We start from the raw sequence: 22,361 nt of genomic DNA on the forward strand, positions 1-22,361 counted from the left end.
GCACCAGCAAAGTGACCAGCAGTGGGTGGTGAAGCAGCACAAATTCAAATTAAAAATAAAAGTATAAAAAGTGGGAAAGGCTCCTGAAGGGCCACAAGTGCAGACCCCACCTCATCCAGTAAAATCCAGATGTTGTTTGCAGGATGTTTGATTAAACACAAATTATCAGGCTCATTCCACACTTAACAAGGAAAAAAAAAAATCTCTGTCCATAAAGTCAGTTTAAATAGCACAGTGGTCCTTTCAGGCCCAAAGTTCTGTGTTTGGTATCAGAGTTGTGTTCAAGGAATGCTGACACAGCTCATCCCAGCAGGCAGCACTTGGAAAACGCCACAACCGGGGAATGGCCCTTTATGACATTGGCTCCTCCTGGGAGCATGGGCTTCAACGAGACCATGGAATCACAGATCCATGGAATGGTTTGGGTGGGAAGGGACCTTAAAACTCATCCAGTGCCACCCCTGCCATGAGCAGGGACACCTTCCACTGTCCCAGGTTATTCCAGCCTGGCCTTGGGCACTGCCAGGGATCCAGGGGCAGCCACAGCTGCTCTGGGCACCCTGTGCCAGGGCCTGCCCACCCTGCCAGGGAACAATTCCTTCCCAATCTCCCATCCATCCCTGCCCTCTGGCACTGGGAAGCCATTCCCTGTATCCTGTCTCTCCATCCCTTGTCCCCAGTCCCTCTCCAGCTCTCCTGGAGCCCCTTTAGGCCCTGCAAGGGGCTCTGAGCTCTCCCTGGAGCCTTCTCCTCTCCAGGTGGGCACCCCCAGCTCTCACAGAGATGAAGATCCTGGTGTTGAAGATATAAAAAATGAGAGGTTGGTCTTTTTTTGGGCCTTTGGAGGCCTCATGTGCCCAGAGGTTCCTCCCTCCTGCTGCTCTGCCACCTCCTCTCTGTCCCTTTGATGCCATTCCCTGTGTCCTGTCACTCCATCTCTTGTCCCCAGCTCTGTCCACCTTTCTTGTAGGTCCCCAGAAAGCCACACTCCTAAGCCTTAACCCTAAGCCTAAACCTAAACTGATCCCTCTGTTTCCATGGGAGTGTTTTTCCTGGATCTGGTTTCTCTTCTCCGAGGGCAGTGCCAGCTCCGCTGCCCCTGGAGATCACTCCACCTAATATCTGCCACTGCCTTTCCTCCTGGCAGTACCTCCAGCTTCTGCCCAGTGGGAAATTTGAATTTTTCACCTTTTGTTTAATCCCAGTTGGAATCTGAGTGTTTAAAGGGAGTTTATTTTGAATTAAATACTGCAGAACCACATGAACCCAAAACCCAAAAAATTGGGTGTGGCTGCTGGGAATAAACTTCCCAGCATTCCTGCTGCAGAGATTTCTTTCTGTTTGGTTGAAGCATCCAAAAATATTTCTCAGGATTCAGTTCAATCTGAATTTTCTTTTTTCCCCCACTATCTTATGAGGGCTGAAGAATTTCATCCCTAGTGCAGCACAGCTTGGAGGTAAGAGTGAGAATCCCCCTCCACCACCACAACTGGTGAACAAACCACTTTCCTCCCATGGAAATACTGCACTGCAAAGAGAAATGTAGCTTTATAGTAAGTGATTCTTATTGCAAGTCAATTCCTTGGGAAGGAAATATTTCTTCCAGCTGAAAATATTTCCTCCTGCTTTGACTTTGTGGGAAGAACCCTTGAGCTGAGCTTTAGCCTCCCTCACTCACTGGATCAAGTTAAATAATGCTGAAAGGCTCAGCCTTGGATTCCTCATTCCAAAACAGACAATTTTTTCCAAAACAGACATTTTTTTTTTCCAAAACAGACAATTTTTTTTTTTCCCAAAACAGCCACTCTGGGAAGTCCCAGAAGCCGTCCTATGAAGAGATTTCCCATTGTCTGTGTACTGGAATTCATTCCATCACCAAAAACTCCCTCATGGAGCAAAGGCAGGTTGTCTCCAGAGGCAGAATTCCAGGAGAACTGGCTAATCCCACGTGTGCCTGTGTGTGAGACACTGACGAGATCAAGTGAGTGGCAGATGTTTAGAGTAGGAGGTGACTTTCACAGAAGGTGGCCACTGAAAAAGTGCACTTCATAAAAGCCTTTGGGTGCTTTTGGGGGGCTGTTGGGGTGTCCTGGGCAGAGCCAGCACCCACTGATCCTTGTGGGAGGGATCCTTCCAGCTCGGAAGATCCCGTGATTCCGTGAGAAGGCTGATCCCTGATCCCTGAGCACCCCCTGGGTCCTGCAGCAGGGGTAGGAGCTGAGTGTGGCCCTTCCCAGCCCCGATCCCCACCGCGACCTCAGAATTCCCGTCCTCCCTCTGCTCACTCACCCAGCTCTGCACAAATAGGGCTGCGGAGTCTCTTGGGATTTTTTCCTCATTAATTCCATGGAAAGGATTCACCTGGGACAACCCAAAATGAGCTGTCTGGCTCCTTATTTGCTTTATTCTGCAGGGAGAGCAGCAGCCTGCTAAGGGCAGGATAATCAGCTCGGGGTTTGATATCTCTTTTCTGGGAGGGTGAATTGAGCCTTAAATCCCCTGGGGCTCAAGGCAGAACCCACCCAGCCCAACGTGCTCTGGAAACAGAGATCCCTAAAAACCTGCCAGTGCTGAAGAAAGCCAGGCCAGAGAGCCAAAATGCAACCCCAAAAATCAGATTGTTTTGACTTTAGTCCTTTTTGCATGCATCGTTTCCCCCCACCCATAAATGAAAAGCTTTTCATTGATTCCCCCCTCAGATGCATTGTTCAGATAAATTCATTAAATTCGGGGAAGAAGAAAGGTTGGGTGGGGAAGCACAAAAGAAAAAGCTGGTAAGAACTTAATAATTCTGTATTCTGTGCTGTCTGCAGTAAATAATGCATGGAGCCACACACTGAACGATGAGACCCAATGAAATATTGAAGAGCTGCTGTTCCAGGAGCAAGTCTGTTCCGAGCCTGGAACGAGCAGGATCTGCCTCAGGAGCAGGAATGATCCCATATTTAAGGCTGGATTAGAATGCACACACACAGCAGGGCAAAATGAAGATTTTCCAGGCAGCTTAAATCTGACACCTCTTAATTTTTAACTGCTTGACTTTGTGACCTTGGGAATGGTTTCAGGTAATGTTATTTTTGTTATATTTTATTTTTTTTCCCCTGACTGTTATTTCTGAGAGTTGTTTCAATTTTTGGAGGAGGCATCAGACCCCTGTTTTACAGGTGGGAGCAGAGACAGGAAATCCCTGGCTGGGAGCTGAAGGGCAGCTCAAAAACTTGAGGAAAATATAAAAAATTGGATGAGGTATTGGTGTGGAAAAGGGATGTTAGTCTTTGTTTTTATAGACAACTTCTCTGTCCACCCTTGACAAATAGAGGCTTAAAAGCCATCAGAACCATGGCACAGAACCTCTTTAAATTCTTAATCACATCTGCACTTTTTTGTGTTAAATAAATATATATCCCTGTTTCCACCAGGACACAAAGCCTGACAGGAATTCCAGGAGATGGAATTCTTTTCCCTGCAGTTCTGTGGGGCTTCAGGATGTGCTCATTTTTAAAACCAGAGAAGACTCCTGCTTGTTTGGGGTTGTAGAACTCCCACCGTGCTTGGGCTCACTAATAATCTGAATATAATTTGTCTGAATAACCAGCCCCTTCTCCTGCCTGCACCTTCTCAGGTGACAAATGCTCCTACATGGCTCAGAGATTGCTCTTCATTTGTTCAGATAAATAAAGGTCTATGAGGAAACATCAGTTTTACATGAAAAACTGTGTTTTCCCTGGAATTTGTGTCATTATTGTGTTTGCAGCTCAACTCTGCATTCAGGCCCTGCTTTCCCACACCAGGGCCCATCACTCATCCTCCCACACACAAAACAAAATTCCTCTGTTTTCTCCAGGTCTTCTCCACCCTCCCTTCTGCATTTTTCCTCCTTCTCCTGCATGTCCTTGCTCATCCCCAGTTATTACCCCACTCTCCAGCGCTTCCCTGCTTGCCATTCCTGTGTGTGCAAGGATGATGCTGAGTCCTTGGAACACATCCACCACCCTTGGCTGTCACCTCATCCCACGTGGGAACCTCTGGGATGGAGCAGCACTGGTGTGAGGACCTTTGGCTGCATCCAAGACATGTCAGAACCATGGAATGGTTTGGGTGGGAAGGGACCTGAGAGCCCATCCAGTGCCACCCCTGCCATGGGCAGGGACTCCTTCCACTGTCCCAGGCTGCTCCAAATCCTGTCCAGCCAGGCCTTGGGCACTGCCAGGGATCCAGGGGCCCAGCCTGAGGCCGATCCCTCTCCTCCTGTCCCTGTTCCCTGGAGCAGAGCCTGACCCCCCTGGCTGTCCCCTCCTGTCAGGAGTTGTGCAGAACCACAAGGTCCCCCCTGAGCCTCCTTTTCTCCAGGCTGAGCCCCTTTCCAGCTGCCTCAGCCTCTCCTGGGGCTCCAGCCCCTTCCCAGCTCCTTTCCCTTCCCTGGACACGCTCCAGCCCCTCCAGGTCTCTCTGTCAGGAGGGTGCCAGAGCTGCCCCAGCACTGGACGTGCCCCAGCAGTGCCAGCTCAGGGGACGGGCACTGCCCTGCTCCTGCTGCCACCCCAGGGCTGGGACAGCCCAGGTGCCCTTGGCCTCTTGGCCACCTGGGCACAGCTGGGCTCATGTCCAGCCGCTGTCAGCAGCACCCCCAGAGCCTTTCCTGCTGGGCACTTCCCAGCCCCTCTGCCCCAGCCTGGAGCACTCCCTGGGGTTGTTGTGAGCCCAGGGCAGGACCTGGCACTTGGCCTTGCTGCCCCCCAGTCCATGGCTCTCAGTCCATGGATCCAGCCTGGCCAGACCCCTCTGCAGACCCTTCCCCTGCAGCACATCCCCACTCCCCCAGCTTGGTGTCAGCTGTGGAGTGGCTGAGGGAGCACTCAGTGCCCTCATCCAGGTCATCAGTAAAGGTGTTAAACAGACCTGGCCTCCATCCTCAGCCTTGGTACACCCTTGGGCCTTGTCACCAACTGCATTCACCACAAATACACAGCCCTGGGCACCTCTGTGTCTCAGGTTCCCGTTCCATGGGAACACCTTCTGTAGCTCTGCTGTGATGGGGCAGTGGAAGTTCAGCTGGAAGGATCCTGCTCCTGCACAGGCCACACTGAGATGGATGAGCCACAGAGAAATACACAGCTATTAATTTAAAAAAAGAGAATTATCCATAGCCATTCCTTTTCCTATCATGTTTCTCTCACACTCCACATTCATAAACAGAAATGAAGGAACTAATGTGCCTTTAGTTACTGAGTTTGTCTGTTTGCCCAACATAATTCATGAGCTGCTTCAGCAAACAGGAGAACAGATTTGTTCTGATAAATGAAAATGCTTTGGTGCATTTCTTTATCACATCCCTTCCTTTTTTTCTTTTCCTCTCCCCTCTTCTCTGTCCTCTTCACCATTTTCCTTGCAGGGATTCTGTTTCTGTGTTCCCATGGCCACATCTCAGGCTGATCCTGGTGTTTGTGACACCACGGGATTGTCAATGTCACTCCCTGCAGTGCATTCACACTGGGATAATTTTCTGGGGTTTAACGGCTGCAAATGAGCAAAACTGTGTAAGGTTTTTATAAATCACAACCTTCCTCTGGCAGGAACAATGGGGTTTTGTAATGAACCAAGGGGAGAAGGGAAGTTCTCCATCCGGGACGTTCAGCCAGGCTGGACAGACCCCAGCAGTGACTCAAGAGCATCCACAGAATCAGAGAATCCATGGAATTATTAAGCTTGGAAAGACCCCCAAGACCTTGGAGTCCAACCACTAAAATTGGCATTGCCACGTCCAGCAGCTGAACAACCCAAAAAAGCCTCAGTGGAAAGGACCTGGACTTGTCAGGAGAGCAGGTTGGGACAGGGGGTGTGACAGGGACAGGGTGTGACAGGGACAGGGGGGTGACAGGGACAGGGTGTGACAGGGACAGGGGGGGTGATTCTCTAATTCTGACTATCAGGACGTGTCCCAGGTGAGGAGCTGGATCTCCTGTTCACAGAGGCTTCAGGTGTGAGAGGTGGAAGAGCCTGGGTTGATCAATATTCAACACAGAAAGGGAATTTATTGGGAATTTTATTGGGAATTTTTCATTGGATAGCGACAGAGGAATTTATTTTCATTTGGGGTGCTCAGGATGGGATTAATTGCTCCTAATTTAACCTACGGAAGGACATCCACAGCTAAGCCAGCCTGTGGATTGCCTGGAGATCCAAGAGGGAAACAGGCATTTTTAGGATCAGCTGTTTCAGATCCCTCCTTTAGGATGGCTCAAAACCCCACAGCCCCCACTGTGTCTCCCCTGGGCAGAGGGACCCCCCTTGGGGACACCTGAACCCCACCCTCGGGTCCTGGCAGCTCACAGGAACCAGGAGGGTTTCTAATCAAGTTATAGAGATGAGATCTGGGTTCAGGTTAATCGTCCTACATGAATTGCCCCACATTAATTGCTCCAGTGGTCTGGAGCAGTGTTGTAAGGAAACCCCAGAGCTCCAGAAGTGTTGGAGAGGCCACTGGACACCTTTCCTTGCCAAGAATTCCTGTGTCAGACCGTTCCACTTGCATCAGGCAGGTAATTTTTATTAAGCAGGTGTAATTCCAGAAGCTTTTTTTCACTAAGATGAATCTCATGGAGCAAGGAGAAAATAGAGTCTCCTCTTGCAGCTGGAATTTGCATTGGCTGGAGCTGATCAGTGGTGACAGGAATGAAGTGAATCATTCCAGGAGAGTAAAGAAGCACAGGAAGAAGAGTTATTACAGTGATTACTTTCTGTCTGCTAAGACCACAGTCCTGAGCCTGGCTTGTCACAATCCAGCTCTCAAAAGTGATTCTGAGAAGAGTCATTGTAGGGATAGAAATGAAAGATTTCACCCAGAACTTGATCCAAGGTGGAACAACTCCTGCAGTAGTGTCTGGTCCTGTGCACGAGGCTGGGTGCAGGTGTTGGGACACCCAATTCCTCTTAGAAATTAAGAGCTATTGCCAAATTCCTGAAACAAAGGATCCCACCAAATCTGTGGGGTCAGGATTCTCTGCAGGATCTCCTGATGTTTGGGTGCATTTTTGGGATTTACAGCACTGGGGCAGGCACTGATCTCCCTGGACCCAGGGAATGGCTGAAGCTAAGCCAGGGCAGGCTCAGGCTGGAGATCAGGGAAAGGTTCTTCCCCCAGAGGGTGCTGGCACTGCCCAGGCTCCCCAGGGAATGGGCACGGCCCCGAGGCTGCCAGAGCTCCAGGAGCCTTTGGACAGCGCTGCCAGGGATGCCCAGGGTGGGGCTCTTGGGGGGTCTGGGCAGGGCTGGGGGATGGATCAGTGATCCCTGTGGGTCCCTCCCAATTCAGGATATCCTGTGCACCTCTAAATGTGGTTTAAAGGGCCTCTGGAGGGTTCCTCCCTGCCAGGAACACAGATGTGACATTGTCCCGTAGCCTCCCAGCTCCTGACCACCATGAGCATGTGGGAGTTAAGAGAAAGGAGCCATGGATGGGACATCCCTGAGTGCCAGCTCCTGGGTCACCTCAGGGGGTTGTGGATCACCTGTCACTGTGACAAAATCCTACAGGTGCAGCTGGATATGGGACAATGCAATTAAGTGTCCTCATTTTAATGAATTCATTTTAATGAATTAATATTCACAATGTCTGCCTGGGCCAGTTTTCAAACGCAGGACTATAGTGGGATGAGGATTTTTCTGCCATGATTCGGTGGGATTTGGTCAAATGACACAAAAGAGGAACTTTCCTCTTTCTGGCTTCAGCTCTTTACATGGAAGTGGCTGTGGAGGGTTTGCCCTGGAGGGAAGATCCTGCATTCCCCCTGAAATGGGCTCCCTGTGCTCCCCCTTTCCCTCTGGGTGCTGAGGGAGCCAGGCCAGAGCAGGGTGGTGTTCCCAGCCCCAAAGACACTGCTGGAGTTAACTGATGGTTAAAGGAATTGCTTCCATTTTAGCCTTGGGATTTATTTTTGGTGAGAACTCCAGAATAACTGGACAGAGAAGAATCTGCCTGGTATGAACAAGACTCTGAGGAGAGGGACCAATTCCTTCTATTATTGATAACAAAATCATCTTCCCCAGAATAGCAGATGAGCCAAGATTGACATTTTGAGATAAGGCCCTGATTATTGTCATGGATTCCATTACATCCTATTATTTCTCCCAAATGAAACTTTAAATCATCTTTCCTAACTGCCGACAGTTGGGAGTTATTCCTTCCACAGAATGACCATAAGTTATTCCATTAACTTCTCCATTCTTGTTTATTTTTCTATTTTGTTTTAATTAATACAGTACCAAAGGTTCAGGAATTCCAAACTGAATTCCTTAGGTAAGCACTGGTCTACAAAAAGGTGCTGGAAGAATTTAAAATAATGAGTAAATTATTTAATAGCATTAAGCCAATTCATAATTCAGCATTATTGATACCAATGGCTGCTGGTGAGGAAGGAGGAGAAGGAGATGGTGGAGGTCAGCCAGGTGGGAAAGCAAAGCTGTGTCCGGCAGGATATCTCTCTCAACAACAACAACGAGAGGAGGGAAAAGAGAGAGATATCTCTCTCAACAACAACAACGGAGGAGGAGGAAAAGAGAGAGATGAAAGACTTAGAGGAAGTTTCACTTTTTTTGGCAGAGAAAAATGCAGGGTAGGTAAAGTACAGCTGCTGAAAACAGAAATTAGCCGGACTCAAAGTTTATGGGAAGGGACTGGAAGGAAGGAAAATCCAGGGAAACTGTAAGGCTGAGGAAAGGTGAAATGGGTGAAGAGAAGACACCCTAAGGAGACTTGACAACTCCAACCTGCAGCAGGAGAGAACGTTGGGAAACTGGGAGTGGTGAGAGCTGGACCTGTGCATGGTGAGGAACTGGGGAGCTGTGGAGAAGGCTTTGGGATTTGAGGCAGGATCTGGTGGAATGTGCAGCAGGCAGGACCAAATCCAGCTCCTTGTTGTATTGTGTGAACCATAAATCCTCTGGAACAGAACCTGAGAGGGTGGAGCAGCAGGGCCCTGGAGGCAGGAGGGACATCCCTGTCCTGGGGGCACCTTGGGCCTGGGGGGATTGTCCTGCTCTGCTCTGGGCTGGGACAGTTCCCACCTGAAGAGAAGTGTCTAAAGCTGTTGGAGAGAGACCAAAGGAGGGACATGGGAAGGGGGAAGGATCTGGAGGGGCTGAGGGCACTTGGAATGCTAAGATGGAGCAGAGGAGACTGAGGGAGATTCCTCAGGGGCTGCAGCTCCTCCGAGGGCAGCTCCCATCTCTGCACTGGGGACAGGGACAGCACCCAGGAATGGCTGGAGGTGGGCCAGGGCAGGCTCAGGCTGGAGATCAGGAAAGGTTCTTCCCCCAGAGGGGTGCTGGCACTGCCCAGGCTCCCCCAGGGAATGGGCACGGCCCCGAGGCTGCCAAGCTCCAGGAGCCTTTGGACAGCGCTGCCAGGGATGCCCAGGGGTGGGACTGTTGGGGGGTCTGGGCAGGGCCATGCTGGACTTTGATGATCCCTGTAGGTTCCTTCCTGCTGAGAATATTCCATAATTCCATGATTCCATCAGCGACGGCAGTCCATTCCCCCAAATCCCAGCTCCTTCTGATGTCACAGCAGAGAGGTTTTCCCACTTTGGGGGAACCTCAGAGCTGACCTGGAATGGAATGTGCCACTTGAACCCCCAGACTGCTCAGGTGTCCTCCTTCATAGTTTGCAAATCCCATGGAAGTGGCTGTCTAGTGATGCCTCCCATATGGAGTTCTCTACCATATTTGTGCCAATATCCCAATATTTCCTGTCCCTCTCACTGGTGGAACAGAGCCCTGGGATCCCTGTGCCCTTCCTCTCCCTCAGTTCATTCCCTGCTGCAGGAGGGTCACTTCCCATGTGATGCTGCTCCTGATGTCTTGCCAGGAGTTCCAAGGGACTAATTTAATGGTGGTTTATATAAAAATATAAAAAATCTTTACATTAAGAGCTCTCATCAGCAAGTTTGGGTTCAATTAACTGTTTATTGATAAAGTTTTTCTCAGTAACAAATCCCTTTTTGCTTAACCCATGAAATTCCATGACCCATTTAGCCCTATGTGCACTTTTAGCACTTCCAGTAATAATTAATCCAGTTTGGACTAATGGGATTGTGGATGGTCTGATCCTCACTTGATAACGCTTCATTCCTGCTCAGCACTTCCAACTTTGCCCGGAATTATGAGATCTGGGAGGCAAATAAGGAAAGGCTCCTGGTAATGCTCACAGATCATGATTTAGGAGGAGAATTGCTGCTCTTGATGAAGAATTAGGGACAGAGAGAAATTCTTGCGTGAATAGGATGACATTTATTACAAAAAACGGGCACAGCAAAGGAGCAAATGGTTGGATTTTATGTTCAAAGGCCGAGGAAAAAAAATGAAGATTTAAGGAAAAAGAAGAGATATGAACTTTAAGGAAAGCTTTATTGTCCCCATTAGCAAAAGTTATGTTTTGGAACAGCTGAATGGATGTTCCTGAGCCCTGATCCCAATTTGCTCTTTAACTTGGAACTCCAGCTCCTCTAATCCTAACCTATTTAATAACATTTGTGGAATTTCCCTCTCCCAGCTCCCAGAGCCTCGAGAACTTGGCAAACATCCAGAATGGGATGAATGGAGCCAGAGGAGGCTTTGCTGCTGGTGCTGTGCTTTCTTTCCACCTGCCTTGGGAGCTGAGTGCTCCCAGTATTCCCAGTGATGCTCACTGGGGTCACTGGTCTGCCTGGCAACAATGGGAATGGCAGAATCCCATGGGATTCCAGCAGGAAGGAGCAGAGTAGATGGGACTGGAATCACTGGGACTCATTGGAGTCCCCAGCTGGGCTCATTCTGGCTGAGAAACTCAGAGATATTCCTTGATAACTTCCTAAAATCTGCACAGTCAGTGGAGGAAGGAGAAAACAGGTGAGGGAACAAGGTCCTTCCTTCCTTCCTTCCTTCCTTCCTTCCTTCCTTCCTTCCTTCCTTCCTTCCTTCCTTCCTTCCTTCCTTCTTCCTTCCTTCCTTCCTTCCCTTCCTTCCTTCCTTCCTTCCCCTTCCTTCCTTCCTTCCTTCCTTCCTTCCTTCCTTCCTTTCCTTCCTTCCTTCCTTCCTTCCTTCCTTCCTTCCTTCCTTCCTTCCTTCCTTCCTTCCTTCCTTCCTTCCTTCCTTCCTTCCTTCCTTCCTTCTTCCTTCCTTCCTTCCTTCCTTCCTTCCTTCCTTCCTTCCTTCCTTCCATCCTTCCTTCCTTCCTTCCTTCCTTCCTTCCTTCCTTCCTTCCTTCCTTCCTTCCTTCCTTCCTTCCTTCCTTCCTTCCTTCCTTCCTTCCTTCCTTCCTTCCTTCCTTCCTTCCTTCCTTCCTTCCTTCCTTCCTTCCTTCCTTCCTTCCTTCCTTCCTTCCTTCCTTCCTCTCCTTCCTTCCTTCCTTCCTTCCTTCCTTCCTTCCTTCCTTCCTTCCTTCCTTCCTTCCTTCCTTCCTTCCTTCCTTCCTTCCGTCCTTCCTTCCGTCCTTCCTTCCTTCCGTCCTTCCTTCCGTCCTTCCTTCCGTCCTTCATCCTCCCTCTCACAAGAAGCCTCACAACCCCTAAATCTTAAATTCCAAATCAATTTCCAGCACATTTAAACAACCCAAAGTCCAAAAATATTCCTTCAGAACTTTGGGAAAGCCCTGCTGTGCTCTAAGGAGTGCTTGATGTGGGAGCCAGAGGTGGTCAAGCCCTGGAAAGGCTGCCCAGGGCAGTGGTAGAGTCCCCATTCCTGGGAGAGCCAAAACCCTGTAGATGTGGCTCTTGGGGACAAAGATTAGCGGGGAACATGCTGATGGTTGGACTTGGTGATCACAGACGGCTTTTTCAACCTGAAGAATTCCATTATTCTAAGGCATAACCTATAAAAATCCTGTTTTTCCAAGACTTCACCCTGGAGGGGGATGGGTACAGACTGCAGATGTGTCCCTGCACACCTCCAGAGCACCACTGCAGTAATCTGCTCCTGCTCCAAACCCAGAGTGCCAGGATATTGTCCAAGGAAATCAAACCCCAAAACCCTTGGAAATGGAATTGATGCATGGGAGTTAAACCTGGAAATTTGATTTTATTTTTCCCTCCTGGAGAATGGAAGATCAGCTCAGAATCAATTAGAGCGAGCCCCAGGCAAATCTGAAGGTTGATTAATGAGGGACCAGCTCCATCTGTTTGGTTCATTGATGTGGATTTGGAATGGCTGGGAAGTTTGTCCAAAGCAGGGGCACAGGAAATGCCCCACCATGGGTTCAACATTGCCTTTTCCTGGCAAATAAAAGGGATCCATCCTGGATTTGTTTCTTTTCCAGCAGTGAAGCTACCAAGATTTGCAAAGGGGAGATTCTTCCTGCACCAAAAATCCATATACAGCTCCAGAAACTTGGGAAGAAGTCCCACACTCCTATGGCTGTTTCTCCATTCACACCTGGAGTGGGTGCTGAGATCAGACATCTCCCATCTCTGCTGACATGAGCATAAAAAAACATGGAACACTTGGATGTTCCTGTCCAAACCTTTCTGTTGTCCCCTCTTGGTGCTGTTATTGATCGCTTTGCCCCCATCAGTTCTTGGGAGTGTTCCATATTGATAAGGCAGGTTCGGGCCAGCCCAGTTCCAAGTGGGATCCGTGTGTGGATCCAGGGCATGGATGAGCCAGGTGGCACTTCCAGGATGGTGGGAATGAGGCCTGGCAGCTGCCAAATGGATCCTTGTGGGCAGATCCTCAGCCTGGCCGAGGGAAATCTGTGAGGAAAACTGAAAATATGGATGGAGTTATGGAATTCAGTTAAAACTGAAGTTATGGATGTGGAGGAGCCACTAAAGCCCCACAGGCTGATTTGTCCCTTCATGACCCGGCACATTTTATTCCCACTTTTCCTCTGAGCTCCATAAATCATGCAGGACTTTTGGAGAACCACATTCCTGCAGCCCGGGGTGAGTTAATTTGTGATGGCATCAAGACCACACTCCAAACTCAATTAAACTCCAGTTCAACAAAGTTTGGGATGGCAGGAGATCCAAGAGCTGCTATATCCAAGCAAAATGTCCTCATGGCAGGGTCAAATCCCAGCCACTCCTGGAATTTAAACATTCCAAGGTTTTAGGGCCTGAGTTCCTCAGCCAACCAAACGCCAGTGCCTGGTTGGTGAAGAATAATCCCAGCATCACCCACACCATGTCACTCCAAGGCTTTCCCAGATAAGAAATTCCCATTGGACATTCCCTGGCTGCTTTTTGCCATTCCCAGAGAGCTTTGTTCCTAGCCAAAGGAGTGGATTTGTCCCTGGATTCTGCTGGAGAGCAGAATGTCACCTTTGCAAATGACTGGTTTGGGCTGAAAACCAGAAGGGGGGTGCAGATGTTCAAGAGAAAGGCAGATTTTTGCCTTCTGACCAGGAAAAAAGCCAAATAAAAGCCTGAATGCCATTTTTTATGTTAGAAAAAACAGAGAAAATGCAAGGAATAATAAATAAAATAATGTTTTAGAAAAATACTTCTGCACCTTAACCTGTGCCTATGCCTGGAGTCCCAGCTGATTTTCTTCCAACAAAATGTTACTTTTCCATGTTTTTCCAGTGGAAATGGCTTTGGAACCAATCGTAAAGCAGAAATAGGGTTCATTTTTTCCATTTGCTTTTCCTTTCTTTTTCCTTTAAGAACTTCATTCTCTCTTTTTTTTTTTTTTTTTTTTTTTAATAAGGGGGTATGGGGAAGAGAAAAAAAATCCCACCGTTTTCAAGGAGCTGCTCCAATATTTTAAATAATATGCACAGAAAACACATTTCTGATAAAAATTATTGTTAATTCATTCAGCCAAACAGAAAAAAAATTGGGCTGATTTCAGTCATCCTTATGCTTTGTCCTTTTCTAGCTTCTGGCTTTTGCCAAGGTCTGGCTGCCAGGAACAATTTTGGAGTTGTGGTGGTAGGGGATGAATCTTTTTCCAGCCCCTTTTTCATCTAATTCTTCCTCATTTTGTCTTTGCTTTGAGATGTTCTTCCATTTTCTGTTTCCTTGGAATCTCCCATTATTTCCAAGCTCTCTCTCTCATTTTAGGGGCAGCCTTGCATAGGAAAATGGGAATAAGAACCTGTCCCCAAAGGGAAACCACTGTGTCTGATCTGGATGTTTGCCAGGACTTTCCTTCACCTCCTGCACTCCAGGAAAATTAGGGAAACTTTGTCCAGTGACATTTCTGAAAGCTGCTCCACCCCAGTGCCCACTCCCACACCACTGGAAATGTGGAAAATATGCTTTGGATGCATCAAATCTGAAGTGTTCAGACCACTGGATCTGATTTTCCACCTTCCAAAAGAGGAGCAGCTCCTGAATTTTGTGCAGGCGCCACGAGTGGTTCCATGGGGATGGGATAACCTGGAAGGCCCATGTCTTATCCCAGTGGGAATGCTCCCATCAAGGTCTCTTTGCATTCCCTGTCTGTCTCTCTCAGCCAGTTCCTGACTGCAGAGCCCTTCCCTTTCCATCAGACATCCCATCCTTATTCCCAGCCCTGCCAATCACCCATGGCTGCCCCTGGAGGTCTGAGCCAAGAGGTTGGATGGGAATTCCTGGTGGAATCTGTGTCAGGCATCAGCCAGAACTGGATCTGGCAATGCCTGACAGGCTGCAGCTCCTCTGTCCCAGTTTTTTGTCACTTTGCAAAGAAGGAAGAGTTGGGGAGGGACTCCAGGGTTGTTCCTGGCTGGCTCAGAAGGAATTTTTTTTTTTCTGTGCCTTTCTTTTATGGAAAGATAGAAGAAGGAAAGCAGGGAGTCCTTCAGTGCCTCCTTCTCTCATCCCTCTGAGCTCCTACAGCCTTTACACCTCAACCCCTGTAGCCATGTCCTTGCCTGGCACTCTCCAGATCCATGGAATGCTGCCATGGCCATTTCCTTACTCCTGCCCGTCACAGGGAAGTGTTGGAATCCCCACCATTCCTGGACCCACACAGACCTGGCACCTGGGGGCATGGGTGGCCTTGGCAGTGCTGGGGGAAGGGTTGGACTGCAGGAGCTCAGAGGATTTTTCCAACCTTGATTCCATGACTCCATGACTCCATCATTCCATGGTTCCATGACTCCATGATTCCAAGATTCCATGATTCCAAGACTCCATTATTCCATTATTCCATGACTCCATGATTCCATGGTTCCAGGATTCCAAGATTCCATGACTCCATGATTCCAAGATTCTATGATTCCACAAGTCCGTGATTCCATTATTCCATGATTCCTTGGTTCCATGATTCCTTGGTTCCATTATTCCATGGTTCCATTATTCCATGATTCCATGGCTCTGTGACTGCTTTTCCACCCACACCAACACCCCTCTGCCACCACTCACAGCCCTGGGACTGCTCTGTGTCCCTGCCCTGCTGAGTCCCAAATTTAACCAACCCTGAGCAGTCCTTAGGCTCCATCCATGAGCGATGGCTCTGTAGGTGTGTGACCGTGTCACAGACAATCATGGAATTCTGGAATGGGTTGGGTTGGGAGGGACCTTAAAGCTCTTCTCAGGGACACCTCCCACTGTCCCAGGCTGCTCCAAGCCCCAATGTCCAACCTGGCCTTGGGCACTGCCAGGGATCCAGGGGCAGCCACAGCTGCTCTGGGCACCCTGTGCCAGGGCCTGCCTACCCTCCCAGGGAACAATTCCCTCCCAAAATCCAAACTAAATTTACCCTTCTTCAGCTCCAAACCATCCCCCTTTTTCATGACTGTGCCTCTGCATCTCCCCTCTCCCACCAGTGACATTTGCACAATGCAGTTTCCATTTCCCAGTTTGACACTTTATTTATCAAAGCAAGAAGCCAGTAGATAAAGACTTTCCAGAAACAGCCTGGGATTCTTGGATTCTTCTGAGGTTACCTCTGGAGCAAATTTTCCCTCCCTCCCTCCCTCGTCGCGACACCCAGTCAATATTTGAGTTGATAATAAAAATCTATTTTCTTTTCAGCTTCCCTGCCTCAAGAACAACATGTGCCTTGTCTTCCCTTCGCTTTGCTTATCAGATTCCAGCCAAAATGAATGGGCAGAGCTCTTACAAACAGAGAAATTAAATGAAAACAACACCAGTGCCAAGTTCTCTGCAAACACAGGAGTGAAATGAAAAATGCCACTCGCTGGAGATTCACCCAGCACGTTGAATTATTATCTGTCATGGCCTGTTCCTACATTTGTCCTTTCCCCGGGGTTGATAAATAAGACTTCCCACAAGTTCCAAAGCTGTAGCAGGAGTTGGGGAGCACATTCTGTTCATAAATCTCAGGACTATCTCCCTGACTCTCCTGGCAGCCCCATTGCTCAAAAGTCCTGCACTTCCCATGTCCTGCCTTTTTAATGGATAACTTGGAAATCTTTCTTTCCCTGATGCAGTGGCCAGGTTGATCCAGCTGTGCCCACAAGTCCTGGTTTCCAAGAGCAGACCTTTGGTGCACCACAGGTCTTTGGGCAGATTTTGGGCCTTCAGAGGGTTGGGTTCTGCTGCTGGGGCTGTTTTATGGCTGAGCAGCCCCAGGGGCTGGTGCAGCTGGGAAAAAGGGAAAAGGGGTATCCTCTGTCCTCAGGTGGGCTCAGTCCTGCCAAAAAAACCCCAAATCTCATCTCTCATGAAGGCCAGGCCTTGGAGGCACCTTCTCTGAGCCAAGGGCAATCCTGTGTCCCCAGATGGGTTCACTGTTGCCAAAAAAAACCCCCAAATTCCCTCTCTCATGAAGCCCAGGCCTCGGAGGCATCATTGCCATTTGTGCAGGGATCAGGGAAAACATCCTCCAGCCAGAGGGGAGGGATGGGGCACAGGGATCACCCTTGGAAGGAGGATTTAAGTGAGGAAATCAGACTTGGCCACTCATTTATGGACACTTGAGGTGAAATGAAATCACTGGGACAAAAAAAACCCAAATACCAAAAAACCAACAAAACAAAAACAAAAACAAAAACAAACAAACAAAAAAACCCAAAAAACAACAACAAAAAAAAAACCCACAACCCAAAGAAAACCCAATCTAAATCAGGTTTATCAAGATTCCTCCTTGGAATTTTTTTGTCTGGGAGCAGGGCCCTGCAGGACAGGGCCCAGGGCCCAGGCCTGGAGGTGAGGAACATCTTTGCTCAGGCAAACCATCCAGACCATCAGCCACTCCCTTCCCCTGACTTTCTCCCTCTGCTGCTCCCTCTACCCCATTTCCACAGGAATATGAGGATCCCAGCTGAAGTCTCCTCAGTTCCTCCTCATGAAGCAGCTGTTCCAGCTGTCTCGTGGGATGAACTGGGACCTATTCCTACCTTTTCCTTCTCTGCTGGGCCCCATCTGCAGAATCCTACATTTGGTTGGAATATGCCAGATCCCTTCTCCCTCATTTCTGGGTGTCCCTGTATTCCCTGGGAGCACTGGCCACCCTCCTGCTCCAGGATTTTCCTGTGTTCAGGGACATCTTGGGTGACAGCACTGCAGGGTTTGTGGCTTCCTTGTGGAAAAACTGCTTTATGCATGACTTCATTTTTTAAAATTGTGCTTGAAATAATTCCTATTTCTCCCACATGCTGGTGTTGTAGGAATATCACAGACCCATGGAATGGTTTGGGTTGGAAGGGAGGTTAAAAATCATCCAGTGCCACCCCTGCCATGGCAGGGACACCTCCCACTGTCCCAGGCTGCTCCAAGCCCCAATGTCCAACCTGACCTTGGACACTGCCAGGGATCCAGGGGCAGCCAGAGCTGCTCTGGGAAACCTTTTCCAGTGAGATCCCAGCTGGGTCTGCATCCCAGTATGTGCTGGACAGGTCACTGGTGCCACAGCAAAGCTGAGCAATGCTTTGGGTTGGCAGATCCTTCCGAAATCTGCCCATGGATGAGCTGGACTTGCTGGGGAAATCTCTTCCCAGGGAATCCCAGATGCCTGAGCTGTTCCTGCTGTGGCTGTGTCATCTGGAAAATCAGTGGCATCGAGCAGAATGGGCATCTGAACTCCTTCTGGAATGTTTGGTGGCCTCAGATGTTGGTGGCCATGTCCTGTGCTGTGACAGCTGTGCCTTGGTCACAGCTCTGCGTGGGGGATGCTGAGGACAGCCTGGAGAAAATTCCTGTATTGCCATGGCAGGATCTGCTTCCGAGGGCAGTTTAACTCTCTGTGCAGTCAGGGATATTTGTCTGGAATTAGATTTGCTTCTCCAAACCACTTTTACCTCAGCGGTGAAATTACATGTCCAACAATTTCCTTTAAATAATAGGGGAACTTTTCCACTTCCAGAGCTCCATGTGCCTGCTGGAGTTTTGCCCTCCAATGTAACTATTTATTCCCTTATTCCTGCTTTTTTTTGTTTTGAACTGAAAATAGTCTCCATCTCCTGTCTGCTCCTGGCTGGAGCTGCATTGTTCATCAGACATTTATTAGCTTGTCTGGTGCCATGGCTGTTATTCCTCCCTGAGATTTCTCACTTCCTCGAGTTTTTGTTCCTTGACAAAATAACAAAAGCCTCCCTTTCCGTGGCTCATTTTTATCCCTTCTCAGCTTCTCCTTATCACGCTCTTTTCTTGTTTCTATTACCAACAGGCTCAGGCAGGGCCTTCTGCACACCCTGAGTCTGTCTGGCTGCACAGCAGGGCTGGGCTCCTGCCAGCTGGAATTTAATTTTCTTCTCATTTCTCCAAGCTGGTCTTGCTGGACTCTGGTGCCCAAATCCATGAGCTGCTGCTCACTAAGTGGAGGAACAGATTCCATATTTCAAATAATCTGTGCATTAAATACTTCTGGAAACAGTGAACAGCGCAGCTCTGGGTAAACTTGAGCCTTAGAGGGATCCCCATTTCCTTCAGCTACATTGTTTTAGAATCCTGGAACCTCCTGAGCTGGAAGGCACCCACAGGATCATCCACTCCCACTCCTGGCCCTGCCCAGACCCCCAACAACCCCACCCTGGGCATCCCTGGCAGCGCTGTCCAAAGGCTCCTGGAGCTCTGGCAGCCTCGGGGCCGTGCCCATTCCCTGGGGAGCCTGGGCAGTGCCAGCACCCTCTGGGGGAAGAATCTTTCCCTGATCTCCAGCCTGAGCCTGCCCTGGCTTAGCTCCAGCCATTCCCTGGGTGCTGTCCCTGTCCCAGAGCAGAGATGGGAACTGCCCCCAATGAGTCTCCCCTCAGTTTCCTCTTGCCCAGCTGAGCATTCCATGTGATCTCACCCTCAGCTTCCCCTGGGGACCCTTCCCCACCCTCCTGCCCCTCCTTTGTATATTCTCCAACAGCTTTAAATCCTTCTTACCCTGTGCCCCCAAACTTTTCATCACACTGCAGTTGGACTGCTGCCAGCGGGGACAGGACCTGAGCTCCACCTTGCAGGTCACCAACCCCCTAGGGACTCCATGAGCAGGACAGGCTGAGCCCTTGGGATACCTTTCCCAGGGCTTGGCAGACCCTGAGACTGAGGACTGAACATCTTTGGGCTGAAATGGCCCCTGTTGCCACCTTGTGTCTGGCTCAATATAGCAAGACACACGTCATATCCACATTTATCCCCAAAATTTTCATGTTCCAGGCCTTTTGGGTGGTATTTTTCCTCATTCTAAAATAAAGGAGACAATCACAACTTGCTCTATTTTTTTAATGAGAAGCATTGCGCAGTTTGGCTCCCAAAATAGCGTGTTCTGAATTCCCACATGCATCACCTGATGGAGAAATCTGGAAGAGTTGGAGATCCCTGTTCTTTAATTAAATGGGCAAATTGATGGGAACTTGGGAATACTTTGAGTCCTGGCAGGTAACTGAGCTGCCCTCATACTGTTCCTGCTCTCTTGCTTGGGGGCAGCTGATCCTGAAACCACCAGAGCAGGGTGAGGGTAACACATCCAGCCACGCATGGGGACACTTCTAACATGGGAAAAATCCATCCTCAGTCCTCTGGCCAAGGGCTGACAGGGCTGGGAAAGACAGGACCTCCCCAAGGGGCTCAGGGAGGGTGACCAAGGGTCTCAATGGCTCATGGTGGGAATGGTTTTGTCCCCATTTCGGCACTAAAGTCACAACTCTCTCTACACAAAACTCATTTGGATTCCTGCACATAAAACCAAAGGAGATTTATCCCAGTCTCAGCCGGCTCAGACAAGGTCAGGCCTAGAGGAGCCTGGTTTTCTCATGGATTTTAAACTGAGCCTCAGGGAACTGCTTCAAAGCCTCTGCCCTGCTCTTCATCCTGTGATGGGGTGGGCAGGATCCACCCAGGATCTTCAGGAATTTCACCTTTGCACGGCAAAGGTTCCTTTGCCTCCTGCCTGGAACATCAGGGACAATCCCAGAGCACCTCCCTGTCCCTTCTCCTCTGGTCCCTGTCCAGCTGAGGGTGGCAGGAGCCTGGAGACCCCTCCTTGTGTGGGGATCCCAAAGGGATCACGGGCAGATCCCAGCTTCCAGTTCAACCCTGCAACAGGAGCCTCTCACTGGCACCAGTGGCTGAGAAATTGTCACCCTGAGCCAGCTCTGCCACAACTGTGATTTACAAACCTCTGCAGTCCCCTCCTGGTCCCAGAATCACTTCTGGGCTTTCGTTCCTTCAACTCCTCTGGGGAGGGCCCAGAACTCTGAGCAGGAGAGCAAAGCAGGAAGGAACTGAACTCCCAAGTCTTTGGCTCTGGGTGTCACACTCCAGACCCTGCTGTGGGCAAAAGGGAACAGGCAGCACATATGGAGCTAAAAATACCCTGGGACTGTAATTAATGTTTTGACAGCCTGATAGTGCAAATGATCTGATAATTACAGACCGGCCTCATTAACAGAATGGTCAAAATCCTTCTATATAAAGCACTGTGTATAAAATCATTGTATATAAACATTCCTCTGTGCTGGAGCTGTGATTCCTGTCGTGCCTGCCTGTCTCTGTGTGCTCCTTGTCCCAGGGTGGCAGAGCTCCAATCCCATCTCTGCTCCTCTTCCTGGGGGTGAAGATGGAATGGACCTTCCCCAGGGATAGCAGACAGCCTGGGAGTGATTTTTTATCCAACTGAGCAGCACAGGATGAAAAGGAGTTTATTACCCTTTCTTTGGTGCCACAGGCACTGAAGCGGGTTAATCACAGCTCCAGATTCATGGCTTGATATCACAACAGGGCAGGATTAGGGTCATTGAAGTGTCTTGTCAACAGATTCATTTTAGCAGGTAGAAAATGGACTTTAAAATAAAATGATTGAAACACAGAATCACAGAGTGGTTTGGGTGGAAGGGACATGAAAAATCACCCAGTGCCACCCCTGCCTGTGCAGGAACAACTTTCACTATCCCAGGCCCTGTCCTTGGGCACTGCCAGGGATCCAGGGGCAGCCACAGCTGCTCTGGGCACCCTGTGCCAAGGCCTGCCCACCCTCAAAGGCAGGAATTTCTCCTGAACATCTGCCTAAATTCTCCCACTTTCAGTTTGAATAGACACAGACATCCACAGGGGAGAACTCAGCTCAGTTTGGAAATGAGTACCATTTCCACCAGGGTAATGAAGTGCAGGAGCCAGCCCACAGCAGGTCCACTGCTCCAGGTGTCCCTGCAGCCACCTCTCCCAGCTGGAGATTCATTTGCCTTCCATCAGCCACGGCTGATCCCTGCAGAGCTCCTGTGCAAGGATGGGCTCAGCTTAACCCGTGATGGATGGAAGATATAAAGGTGATGGATTAAGTTGTTAATTATACAATTACAGGCAAGGTGGAACAGGGTGCTGGTTAAAAGGAAAATTACTTTCCAAGCTGATACCAGCTCCTGGAACAGAAGTGGAAAATGGAAAATAGGACAAGACAGGACTCTGTCTGAAGCAGAATCCCTTGAAAATTTATCCAAAGTAATTCCAGAGGATGGAGAACTGGATATTTTAATTTTATGGCCAGAGCTACACTGTCATTTTTATCCATGGGATCCCTGGGTTAATCCTGCTCAGGGTGGAAGCTCAGACAAGGCAGCTGCTCCGAGCACCTTCTGTGGAGGCAGAACTGGAGCTTTGGTTTAAACATGGAATTATGGAATCTCCTGAGCTGGAAGGCACCCACAGGATCATCCAGTCCCACCCCTGTCCCTGCCCAGACCCCCCAACAGCCCCACCCTGGGCATCCCTGGCAGCGCTGTCCAAAGGCTCCTGGAGCTCTGGCAGCCTCGGGGCCGTGCCCATTCCCTGGGGAGCCTGGGCAGTGCCAGCACCCTCTGGGGGAAGAACCTTTCCTGATCTCCAGCCTGACGTGCCCTGGCCCAGCTCCAGCCGTTCCCTGGGTGCTGTCCCTGTCCCAGAGCAGAGATAGGAGCTATCCCCCGGGCAGCCTTTTCCAGCAATTTTCTTTACTCAGCCAGAACCTTTAAGAGATTGAGAGCCAGGAAAGGATGGAAATGAGCCGCCCTGGGATGAGGAGTCCCCTCGGGACCA

The 22,361-nt window shown here is 49.5% G+C and overlaps 2 long non-coding RNA genes across 3 annotated transcripts; both read left to right on the plus strand.

Moving 5' to 3' along the window:
• Window positions 1-566: 566 nt before the first annotated feature.
• Window positions 567-3,698, plus strand: LOC128816397 (uncharacterized). 2 transcript variants are annotated; one of them, XR_008439888.1, is made up of 4 exons: window positions 567-758; window positions 1,419-1,457; window positions 1,802-1,981; window positions 2,814-3,698. It is a non-coding gene; the product is annotated as an uncharacterized LOC128816397 (long non-coding RNA). The 2 variants fall into 2 exon arrangements; XR_008439889.1 differs by lacking the exon at window positions 1,419-1,457 and having other exon boundaries at window positions 573-758.
• An 11,817-nt stretch (window positions 3,699-15,515) lies between these two features.
• LOC128816572 (uncharacterized) lies at window positions 15,516-16,106 on the plus strand. Its single transcript, XR_008439953.1, has 2 exons — window positions 15,516-15,842; window positions 15,936-16,106. It is a non-coding gene; the product is annotated as an uncharacterized LOC128816572 (long non-coding RNA).
• The last annotated feature ends 6,255 nt before the right edge of the window (window positions 16,107-22,361 follow it).

This window comes from Vidua macroura, chromosome 18, assembly GCF_024509145.1.
Source record: "Vidua macroura isolate BioBank_ID:100142 chromosome 18, ASM2450914v1, whole genome shotgun sequence".
NCBI lineage: Eukaryota > Metazoa > Chordata > Aves > Passeriformes > Viduidae > Vidua > Vidua macroura.